The sequence below is a fragment of the Bidens hawaiensis genome, unplaced genomic scaffold (assembly GCF_021521415.1).
Source record: "Bidens hawaiensis isolate Kalapana, Puna unplaced genomic scaffold, B.hawaiensis_p1.1 tig00004199_1, whole genome shotgun sequence".
Classification (NCBI taxonomy): domain Eukaryota; kingdom Viridiplantae; phylum Streptophyta; class Magnoliopsida; order Asterales; family Asteraceae; genus Bidens; species Bidens hawaiensis.
This window is the reverse complement of record NW_027491250.1, coordinates 1,241,830-1,254,054: the sequence shown is the minus strand read 5'-3', so window position 1 is coordinate 1,254,054 and position 12,225 is coordinate 1,241,830. Positions and strand designations below refer to the sequence as shown.

Sequence of the window (12,225 nt, the reverse complement as noted above, 5' to 3'; positions counted from 1 at the left end):
TGTTGCTGCTCAGGGGGAGAGGATCGAAAACCAAGATGAGATCATACTTCAACTCACGTGCAAAGATGATGAGTTAAAGAAATTGAAGACATAAGCCTATTGAAGACATTTGAAGCAAAAACAAACACAACCTTAGTAAATGATTTGATTGTTGCTTTGTCGTTTCATTAACTTTATGAGAGATGTACGCGAGCTATTAAGTAAAGGGACTTTGTGGCCCAATGGATAAGGTGCTGGTCTACGAAACCAGAGATTCTGGGTTCGATCCCCAGCACAGTCGACGTAAGTTTTTGTTTACTTTTATAATGTTGTCAAGTTTAGATAATGATAACTTATTCCGTTTTCTCTTCTTACGATTAAAAGTTTAGAACTTCTTTTTAGAAAAGTTATACAATTCAAATATTAAAAAAATATGAAAAATACAAGATATAATTTTGTGGTTTGGCTATTTGGACTTTATTTCAACAAGAATGTGACGTATTTACCAATATATTGTCAGTCGGTGCAGTTTTTAGATCGATACATTATAAATTTTAGAAGAGACGAATTTAAACAAGTTTGAGTAGGGATGACAGTAAAATTTGAACCCGATAGGAAAACCCGAAACCCGACATAATTGAAACGGGTAATACCTGCCTTATTAGGGTTTGGGACGAGTCTCGGATTAGTTTTGAAATTTTTCATGGGTTTGGGACGGGTTTGGGATTTCTAAAATACCCTATAACATTTTCCTATTTGCCTGATTATAAACCCGACACAACGTTTATATATATATATATATATATATATATATATATATATATATATATATATATATATATATATATATATATATATAGGGTAAGGATCCTAAGAGAACCATTCGCAAATTGAGAACTTTGAGAACCATTTTGGACCACTAAAAAAACCCTCTAAAAAATATTTAAAAAATTATAAAACAAACAAAACCGAAAATTTTAAAAAAGTAAAAAAACCAAAATTCTTATATTTCATTCCGGTTTCATTAAAAAAAACCGAAATTTTTTTTTTCTTTTTAATTCGTATTATACCTATACACATATGTATACTTTCATTTAATCTCTAGTTACGTAATATACACATATGTACATTATCATTTACCTTAAATTATACATATGTGTATAGGAAAAAACATGTGTGTACATATTATACATATATGTATAATAAAAAAAAACCGATTTTCTTTTCTTTTTAATTCGTATTATACCTATACACATATGTATACTTTTATTTAATCTCTAGTTATGTAATGTACACATATGTACATTATCATTTACCTTAAATTATATATATGTGTATAGGAAAAAAACATGTGTGTACATATATGTACATATTATACATATATGTATATGTATAATTTAGTTAAACTGAGAATTTTTTTTTTACGTTTTTGTTTTTGTTTTTTTTTAGAAACCGGGATAATAAATAAGAACTTTGGTTTTTTTACTTTTTTGTATTTTTGTGTTTTTTTTGTTTTATGATTTTTTTTTATTTTTGGGTTTTTTTATGGTCTAAAATGGTTCTCATAGTTCTCAATTTTCAAAAATTTTTCACATGATCCTGATCCTATATATATATATATATATATATATATATATATGGTAAAGTTCATGTGAGAAATGATCTTAGTGTGAGAAGAAAACATAAGCAATCACATAATTTTCTTTGATTTTCTAATTAATTAAATAGAAGGATATGTTAGTAAAATGTCAAGTTTTATTTTTTTAGTAACTACCAGGTTATTGATCCGTGTATTACACGGATGGAAATATAAAAGTCGTCAATTAAGCACACACATATATCGGAAGAAATGCAACAATATTGGTTTGCCAATGAACAAATTATTTTACATGAATCTATCTGAATAAAAAAGAGTAACCATAGACGAAAAGTTATCAATTTATACAATTGAATTTAATCATTTGAAGGTATTTACAAATCTTGTGTTTTCTAAATCAATGCGTCATACAAAGACAACTTGAGTAACAAAAGTTTATGATTTGATATAAACGAATAGTTAAAAGCATTAGAAGTATATATTTATATTTAAACATCCAAGTTGTGAAAGTTTTATCATTTTCTTTATACAAAAAATAAAACTATTTTAAATAATTAACCATTAACCTTAAAATATAGCATTATATCTATAAAGAAAATAACAACTACAAATTTACAAAAGCAAATCAAATTTACAATATAAATAAATAAGTTTTAGTTAACTCCGAAATAATGTCAATTCCTTCAAATGATTGTTAAAATTTGAAATATAATACAAAATATACAAAATATATATATATATATATATATATATATATATATATATATATATATATATATATATATACATACGTGGTTACTTCATTTCAGCCCTATGTTTGAATTGCATCAGTTTCCATTCATATACACCAGCGATTATTACATTTCTGTCAACTCGGGCTGTTTACCTTCTTGTTGGTGTGAACTTTTCTGAATACCCCAACCAATTTAACAACATTCAGGCTTTACTGCTGTGAGTTTAAGCGCCGGTTTGCAACCTTATATATTGAACAAAACAAAAAAAGTTAAAACCAAATATGTAAAGTGACTTGTTAATTAGTACGGCGTATGCATCTCGACCCAGTTGTGCATATTGAAAACCGATTCCTGGTTGATTGCTAAAACGTTCCGCGTAGAACTCCTGATAGCTGCAATTGCTTACCAAATTTGCTTGACCTCCATTAACACTATTTAGTGAACTTGAATTCCTCCATTAACCTTGCATGGTTATCTAGTTGAAACTAACCTTGTTCTCAGTGGCAATAACAACAATAAAAATAGGTGGTAGCGTCAGTGGCAGCAGCTATCATTACCTCTAGCGACCCTGGTGATTGCAAAAACCTTATATTAGAATCCAAGAAACGACCGCTCCCTAAAAAAGCGGACACTACAACTTAAGACAAGAAAAATAGTTAATTTCCATAATGCCAATACTGTCCATCTCAAAAGCCTTTCAATACCTCTGAACTTGCCACAATAGATATTGTTTTGCTAATATATTTTTATCAAAAAATCGACGTAGACCAAAAGGTCAGCATTAACCAATAGACCAAACCAAAGTCATAGTTACTATAAAATCAAACTCAAATGCATATGATTATCCGTACATTTTGTGTGCGTTTAGGCATATAGTGCAAATAACCATTATATTTAAGTAAAAACAAAGTGATGTTAGCGGTAGGGGTGTTCATCGAATCGAATAACGAATTTTCAAGTTAAATCGAATCGAATAATCCGAATAATTGTTTTTTTTGCTGGTATTCGTATTCGATTAAAAGTTACGCTATTCGATTCATATTCGTATTCGTATTATATGCCCAATTCGAAATTCGATTCGAATTCGTATTGAATTCGAATTCGAATAAATTCGATTTCAATTCAAATAAATACAATCTAACTCAAGTTTGCCTATGCCAAAAATTCAGAAACCATCATTATAATTGCAAAGGAAACATATAATTTAAAGTAGCTACAATACCACATGATAATAAATTCAAAACTAAACTACAAATAGTACGAATTCAAAATATTCAAACGAGAATTAAATAACACTCATATTAGTATAGGCTAGGAAACAATAATATAACATATTGGGTTTAATAATTTGTAATGGACATTTACTACTTATAGATTTGACACAAATAAAAAAATATTATATATATACATATATGTATATATAATTTGAATTCGAATTTCGAATCGAATCGAATAATAAATCATAAATTCGTATTCGATTAATATACTCGAATACGAATCGAATTCGAATATTTTAAAACCGAATACGAATCTTAATAATCGAATTTCGAATGTTTCGAATGCGAATCGAAATCTGAACACCCCTAGTTAGCGGCACTCAACAGTCTAGTCTTGGACCAAAACAAGCGTTGAATTGCTGATCTATAGTGGTCCAAATCATAAAGCACGTCCATATACTAAGATGCGACTAAAACTTAAAAGGATTCCCACCATATAAAAATTTGTATTTTCCCTACATCATTATATGCAAACAATTAAAGTTTTTAATTAAAAAGGCACTAAAACGTAATTTACCACTTGCATGATACTTGTAGTGCAAACTTTCGTTTTTTTACACACTTTGCGTTAATTATTATATTTCCTTATCAAGTCTCAACCCTCTTCAATAGACTGATTAATTTCTAAAAGTTACATATAAGAATATCAGAAAAATATACCTGATGAATGATGCCACATGTGTTAACTACCTTTTAACTTATCATATGTAACCTAGACAACCAAGCCAAATCTGCGTTTAAAAACCAAAGATGAGACGGAAAATTAATCACAAAGTGTGAAAACATCTTACAGAATCAAGCAAAATATCAATAAAAGTTATTCCTTGTGACAAAAATAAAAGCAAAAGATGATGGGAAAGTAATCTTAAAAAAAACTGTGCTTCATTTATTGATATAGCCAATACCAAAATCATCCAACTTTTTTTGAGAACCAATGAATAAGCAGGTTTGGTGCATTCTAAAAGGTGTTATATGAATCATCCCCTGGTGAATTTGATGTAATTGTATTATTTCTATTTGCACTTATGAGTGTTAAAAAAAGCACAAATTTTATGTGAATATTTCTTTGACCTTTCTAGAATTCTTAATTTCTTATAAATCAGTTATCAAAAAATCAAAGAAATCACAAAAAGTCAAAGAAAATAGAAAGAAACTGAAATTGATCCTATAATTGCGCACTTCGTATTTTGAATCGCTAAATCATTGCCTCACCCAAAAATAGCGCCTAGGCAAAGCCGGAGATTGCTTTTAACAACTATGGCCCATTAAGACGTTCTTTTGCATCAATTAAATGAGAGGAAGTAAATAGGCCCATTCTAAACCTGTGTAAAATTGTTTCACAAAATGTGATTGTTGATGCCTAAAATATAAATTTTATAAAAAATTATGATAAATATATTTTATATAAACGAAAAGTACCTGTATTTTAGTACTAGCAGTATCAACATCATTAAGATCAACAATTTGTTCCTAAAACTCAAATTCAAGATGATGTTTTATATTTTTTGATTAATTGTGATTGCATATAAATGAAGTTACCTGAATAAACATGAGCATGTTAACCAGTATTGTGTATAAAGCATCGGTATTATTTAAATTATGGTCACATTTTTTAGATGTTATTAGAGATGAAAGTGCTTCCATGGCATGAAAGAGACTCTTGTGTGTTAAAATTGTTTACTTTAAATACTGTTTGAGAAGACACGAAATTAAGAAAATACATGCAGTTTATGAGTTGAGCCGATTAGGCCTCTATCGTAAATAAGCTCCAATGTGTTAGGTCAAAGATCTTTGTTCCCCAAAGAAGCTCCAAATGAACCCAAATTTGACTTCATGTCGTTCACATTCCTTACGCCACAACTTCAATAATTTTTTTTTTTAAATATATCTGCAAAGGTTATGTGAATTGATCAACATTTGATATGAAATGAGAGAAAACTGTACTTTTAATTTATTTATTTTACCGTGTCATTTTCAAACATATCCCTTGAATAACCAAAGACAGCAAGACAAGGAGGCGGAGAAGGGAGCCAATCCACTTCCTTTACTTGTGTAATCATCTGATGAAAAGAAACAAAAACAGAAAACATAAAGTGATTTGAAACAAGTTTAAATTAACAGCAGTTTTGACAATTAATCAAGTTATGGCATATAAATTTAAATAATATGATTAAAAAATAAAAAACCTACACTCATGAGTAATGCTGTATGTTTGCTTTCCATACTCCATTTATGCTTATGCTCTTGGCCACTTGATAGAGGCATGCATTAACGAATAAAACCATGAGGCAAAAAAGTAAGTTCATCAACTAACCCAAGCGAAATTTGTTCTAAATCTTGAATAAACCGATCATGAATAGAATTTGAGCTCAAATTAACATGAACAATAAATTTCCATCTAGCCTATTGTCAACACGTCTATAATTGTGAGGTGGTGTTTCAAAAGTTAATAGTTAATAACGCATTATCAATAAAGGGATTTAAGTAGTGATGGACCTAATTTATCTTCTTTCTAAATTTGGATTTGAAAGATAAATATATTAGCAGTAAAATATATGAGTAAATGGGTATTGGTATATGAAAATAATATAATCTAGGATTTCGAAAATTTTAAGGAAGTTGTACAATAATTCGATATGAAAATTGATAAAAGTTGATATGAAACTTCCGTAGATTTAGTTATATAATACGCAAATTAAGACCCAAAGTAATGCATATTCATTTTAATTGCATTCCAAACCTCTTACTTCCATAGATTTAGTTATATAATACGCAAATTAAGACCCAAATGATGCATATTCATTTTAATTGCATTCTAAACCTCTTATAATAAACTTGAGGGTCATAAGGAATGATTACCTGATAGTGATTTTTGCTATGTATATAGCTATCCTATTAGTGATTCTAATTATGATTACCTGGTCATTCTGAACTTCAATGGTTTCTTCTTTCCTGTATACCATTTTCTGACTTGCAAATTATTTCGGTTCGCAGATGCTCTTCTCTTCGCCTTCTCCTGTGGTTTTGATTTATGAGTGACATTTATAATAAGTGCCACGGGCCAGCTGTGGAGGTCTTCCACTACCACCACTTTTGTATTTTCTAATAGGGATTCAAAAAATGCTAGGTCACCCTCCGAATCGAACTCACCTATCTCATCATACTCAGGCAACCCTTCTAACTCCAAATCCAAAAACTCGTCCTCCTCACATAACTTATTTTTAACCTCTTCCTTAACACCAAACATTAAATCAACTGAATCTCCCAAATCTACTTCATCCTCTATCTCTTCTTTCATCACTAACGACAACTCAAGTGAATCTCTCAAATCCACTTTCTCCTTTATCTCTTCTTCAACACCAAACATCAAATCAAGTGAGTCTCCCAAATCCACTTGCTCTTCAATCATTTCTTACTTCACTAACGACTTCTGATAAGCTGCCCATTCCTCTTCGTCGATCTCATCATCAGAGTCACTCCAGTAATTAGCAATAGTAACCTGTGGAACCGGAGGTGGGACTTCATTGTCCATTTTCGTCTCCGTTACTTGAGTGATCCCCTCATCTGACTTATCAGCATACTCCAATAACTCCAATCTCTTTTCTTCCTCCTTTTCTTCATTTAATCTCCTAGTAATGCTCTCTAATGTACATTGGAGATCTATAATAATGCTCTGCCGATTTTTCAAGATGATAGCATGCTCAGCTAACTTCTGTTGGGAATCTGAGGCCAGATATTGAGTCAATGTATTTTCCAATTTATTCACCTTCTCGAACACACTACTCTCAACAGGGTTGCTGCTAGAATATTGATCATCGAATTGAACCTGATTATACTGAGGCTGCTGATATAGATTATAATAATAATACGGCGGAGGCTCCTGCAGAAAATTTTGTTGCGGCTGCATAGGAGGGTTAGTATAATAATGTGTCAAGCACCCCACATATTGCGGACATATAAGCGTAAAATGGGGCCCACCACAAATCTCACACATATTTACGAGACTCAAAGAAATAAAAGACACAGACAATTAGACTTCTACGACTCAAAATAAAAGAAAACGTAGTAGACTCCTACTAAAAGACTCCTAAATAAAAGCAACAATTAAATTAAACTCTATTAACCTAACTCCTACGACTCAAGAACAAAACAAAATACAAATAGCACGTATGTAGCAAGTAAGTCTAATCAAAACTAATAACGCAATTGCTAAGAGTCCCCCGGTAACGGCGCAAAAACTTGATGTGCTAAAAGTACTTATATAAAAACACGCTAATCAAGACACTAAGTAATAAATTCTAGACTCTTAAACTTAACTAAACTACTAACCTACAAGTGAAGCAGTCGACTCTAGTACAGCTAAGTAAGTCCAGATATCAAACCCACGAGACTCTTTAAATTATGTTTACTAGCTAATTATACTCAACTACAGACACGACTATCTATTTATTATTTGTTTAAGGGGGTTTTACTAATAAACTAATTTTAAACTAATTTACACTAATTAAGGAAACTAAAGATGACTAAACTTAGAACTTGTACTTAATTCAGATGATGACAAACAACCACCTAGGCTAGAATCCCCTAAGTTTCAGTTATTAATTAACCCGGAGAATACTTATTTATGGAACTGGGATCGTAAAATAGACGCTTAAGAGAAAACCCGAACAGGACCCCTGACCCTTCTCAAGAGACACCTATGGGTTTCTAATAAGTTTTAACGCACACCAGTATTAAAAATCAAGTTTCCTTACGGTCACCTAATTAATTACAAACTAGTTCCTTTATAAAAAAAATCCTACCTTACCGCGCGGAAATCAAAGGCAGTCTAATATATTTAGTGGACTTGATAGACAAAGTTAATCAATCAAACCTAGACGGACTCCTTACAAAGAACTAAATCTAGCAATCCTGATCAACAAAGACCTATCAATAACCTAGCACCTTACAGCTATTTAGGTTAGCAGCACACTTAGATTTATTTGATTAACTAATATTATTCCTATGATTTTATCGCGAAATCAACCATAAAATAGTCAAAAACACAAAGTAGATGACCTAATAGAAACCTATCATAATGACAAACAATAATCAAGGCAACTATGGAATAATAAAACTTAATTAAACAACCCTAAGCACATATATGCATCAATTTAATATAATTAAACCTTTTAACTAGCTCATAAAAACCATAACGATAAATAAATCCCAAGTCAAAATCAAACGTTAACAAAGGTTCATCATAAGCCTAGGCAGTCTATAAAGTTTAGCCTAACATCATAAAGTAAAACAAAACAATGATAAACGAAATCTTGGTGGAAAATAAAAGAAACGAAATATTAAAGGCGATAAAACCTGTGGTCTTCATTCTTGATCAATATGCTCGCCACCGTATGATTCCAAGCCTCCAAAACCTCCAAAAGATCTACTCTTGAGCTCTCAAAATCGTATGGCTCTTCAGGTTTTGATTAGGGTTAAGTTTATGGGTGTTTATATAGACTTTCAATGCCCATAAACTTAAAATTAGTAGAAGATTCTGGAAATCTAAGCCCATAAACTTAATATTTGTAGAATATTCTAGAAATCTGAGCCCATAGACTTAATATTTGTAGAAGATTCTAGAAAATTGAGCCCAAAGTGCCACGCGACGGGCCTTCTCCCATTTTGCTTTTTTTTCGACCTCTTTTCGACATGATTGAAACCCTGAACCTAAAATATTCAAATAAATTAGTAATATACAAATTCTAATAAAAACCGAACGAAAACTAATAAAATATTATATTAAATATACAAGGGATTTATATATATTTAGCCTTATATCACCCCTTTATATAGAAAATAAAAATAACTAGAAGTCCTACAAATTCGGGAACTCTAGCTCATGTGACCGTTAAGAAGACTTGTTCTTCTTCCCACGTGTGCTTCAATTGGTTCTCCAAAATTCAGGTGACACTTAGTCATCCTAGCCGTTAAAAGCTGTTACACATTGGAGTAGCCTACAAGCAAAATTAAATATAACTTATAGCTGGTTAGTTCAGGATCCTGGAGCTTAATAGGAATCCCAGTTGACGAAATACTCATCAGGATCACTCTCGAGATAAAATGACTCCAAACACTCATTCTTTCGAAGAGTTTCACGGACGGTTTAGAATGAAGGAAAGGAACATGTATCTTCAAGACAAGACAAAGTGGGAGCTTTACTTAAGGATTCCTCAGCATGGGCCTCAAGATGGAACGTTCCCACAACAAACAACGATTTGAAAATTTAACAGCTGTAAATGGTGATAACAGCTGTCATATATGGGGTACAATTGTTGTGGGTTAATTTTATGACTCGGGGTCTCTGGTCTTCGGGGTCCCGGTTTCAAATTTTTTCCGGATCCTGAGTACTAATGATTTATTTTAATCTTGGCTTTAACTTATTCTTGCAAGTGACCAATGGTGACTTATTAAACCTTAAAGACTCGCCAAGTAACTAAAGAAAACGTACATATATGTAAGAATTTAATAAGTCATAACAGCTAATTTTCGGTTTACACGTTTTCTTTAGTTACTCTCCAAGTCCATAACAGCTAATTTTACTTGCCTCATGGTCAGTATGTCTGTAGTGTGCCCACTACAGTACATATATGTAAGGATCCAGACACATGTGTATTTTAGCCTGAGTGTTTAGTACTACCTTGTATCAAAACGTTTTAGAGGATTTGAACCAACCCTCATGTAAATACTTTCTTAACTCTTTACATATGGATAATTGTCCATAGTTTAAAGAGTAAATATCTTTAAAAAGATAATACATTTAGACGTATTCATGTCGTAAAACACATTCATAAAAAAGGTTGGGCGTATTCACCTTTTGTTATAATCAGTGTATCTCACTGATAAATGCTCGATGTTTATCTCAGACCTATAGTACGAGAAGAACATTTTATAAATAACTAGATCTATGATCTAGCTTTAGACCTTTAGTCTACTTTGCATAACCTTTACCTTGATATTCATTTCTTTTATAAATCATTTATATGCTACATTTCTTCATCATGAAGAAACGTATATATCAAATTTCTTATTTCATAAGAAATATCTTTATATAAAATAAATAATAATATTGCATCTATAATCTTATCTTATGAAAGCTACATTTCACTTATTTATATGATTAAGGTATAGACTATATCCTCAACTAGGGTCTAAGCCATATACAATAAAATAATCGGGCAGAACCCCTACCTTGTATGACTAATCTATAAGAAACGCTAAAACTTCACGTGGGCAGTACTCCTACTTGCACGTACTTCTAGACAACAAGCGTGTCAGAACTGACGAAAATATGGCATGAAATTCGAGGTGATGTGAGTGTGATATGATGGAGACTTTATCCCATAGCTGCATATTTATAGGCGAAAAACAGTGCTTCTTCGCGTTGTGCAAAGGTTTCTTCGCGTCGCGTGAAGGACAAACTTAGCCGCCATTATTATTTTATTCTTTGGCGTCGCGCGTAGCATAATTCGCGTCACTCGAAGTAGACCAATAGGCTTGCTGAGTTGACCCACTAGACCTGCCATGTGTCGACACGTGGTGACACGTGTCAGTACCTGACAAAGTTACTTCACGGCTACTTCGCGTTGCGCGAAGTTTTCTTACCCATTTCCTTCGCGTCGGGCGAAGGAACTAAACTTTCATTTTCAGTCCCTGAACTTTGGTAGCATGTCACGTCTTGGTCTATCTTCCACAGTTCAAAAATACTAAAGCGGCCCTTATGCGAAGATGCGAAGTGCAAAGTGCGACATCAAAACGCCACATTACACCCAAGTCCGAGTCCGTGCGCGTGAGCGTCGGGTGCTTCGCACCCTCCACTAGGACTAGTGAGAGTGGTTAGCCACAAAAGAACAATACCATGGAAAATTCCTTCCTTATAAAATGCTTTCATTTCTTTTCCACTTTCCATATGTGATGGAGTTTTCCTTATTTCCTTAACATAAAATGTCTTCTTTTTTCCTTTTATCTTATTTTCCCATTACTTATTTAATAAATATTTTTGGTCCTTTATCTTTATAAATTTGTCAAATTTAGACCTAAACTTTGAGAATGTTACATTAGTTTTATTCAATTTGAGAAATACGGTGGCCTAAAACGCAAAAAAAAAGTCTTCGTTCTTATAGGTTAGGTTGGATGTTTAGTGCTGATATGTGAATTTAAATAAGTGAAGACATACAGTACAGAGATGAAAACTAGCTTGCCCCCGTATGGAACAAAGTTTTCTTAAAAATGTTTTTACTCACAAATGGGTTAGGTTTAGATTGAAAGTATAATTTTTATAGGAATGATTCTAATATTGATTTAAATTTGAAGGGTTAAGATTAATTTGAAGAGAAAAAGATGAGTTAAAGGGTATAAAGGTAATTTTATATGTTTGTAATTTTTTTTCTTCACATGCAATACATATGTCAATTCCCCTATCATTATAAAACATCAATAACTTTTTTATACATTTTAAAAAAAAATCACCATATTAACAAACGGTTTTTTATCTTTAACATGAGTATGATATTTTTATATAAAAAGTTGAACGAAAAAATAATGAGTTTTTTATACATTGTGTTATTGGTTAGTCATCGTGTTTTTCAATTGGGCTTCT

At 31.7% G+C, this 12,225-nt stretch overlaps 1 non-coding gene across 1 annotated transcript; it reads left to right on the top strand.

The window, feature by feature from the left end:
- The first annotated feature begins 207 nt into the window (after positions 1–207).
- Positions 208–280, top strand: TRNAR-ACG (transfer RNA arginine (anticodon ACG)). The gene has a single exon. It is a non-coding gene; the product is annotated as a tRNA-Arg (tRNA).
- The last annotated feature ends 11,945 nt before the right edge of the window (positions 281–12,225 follow it).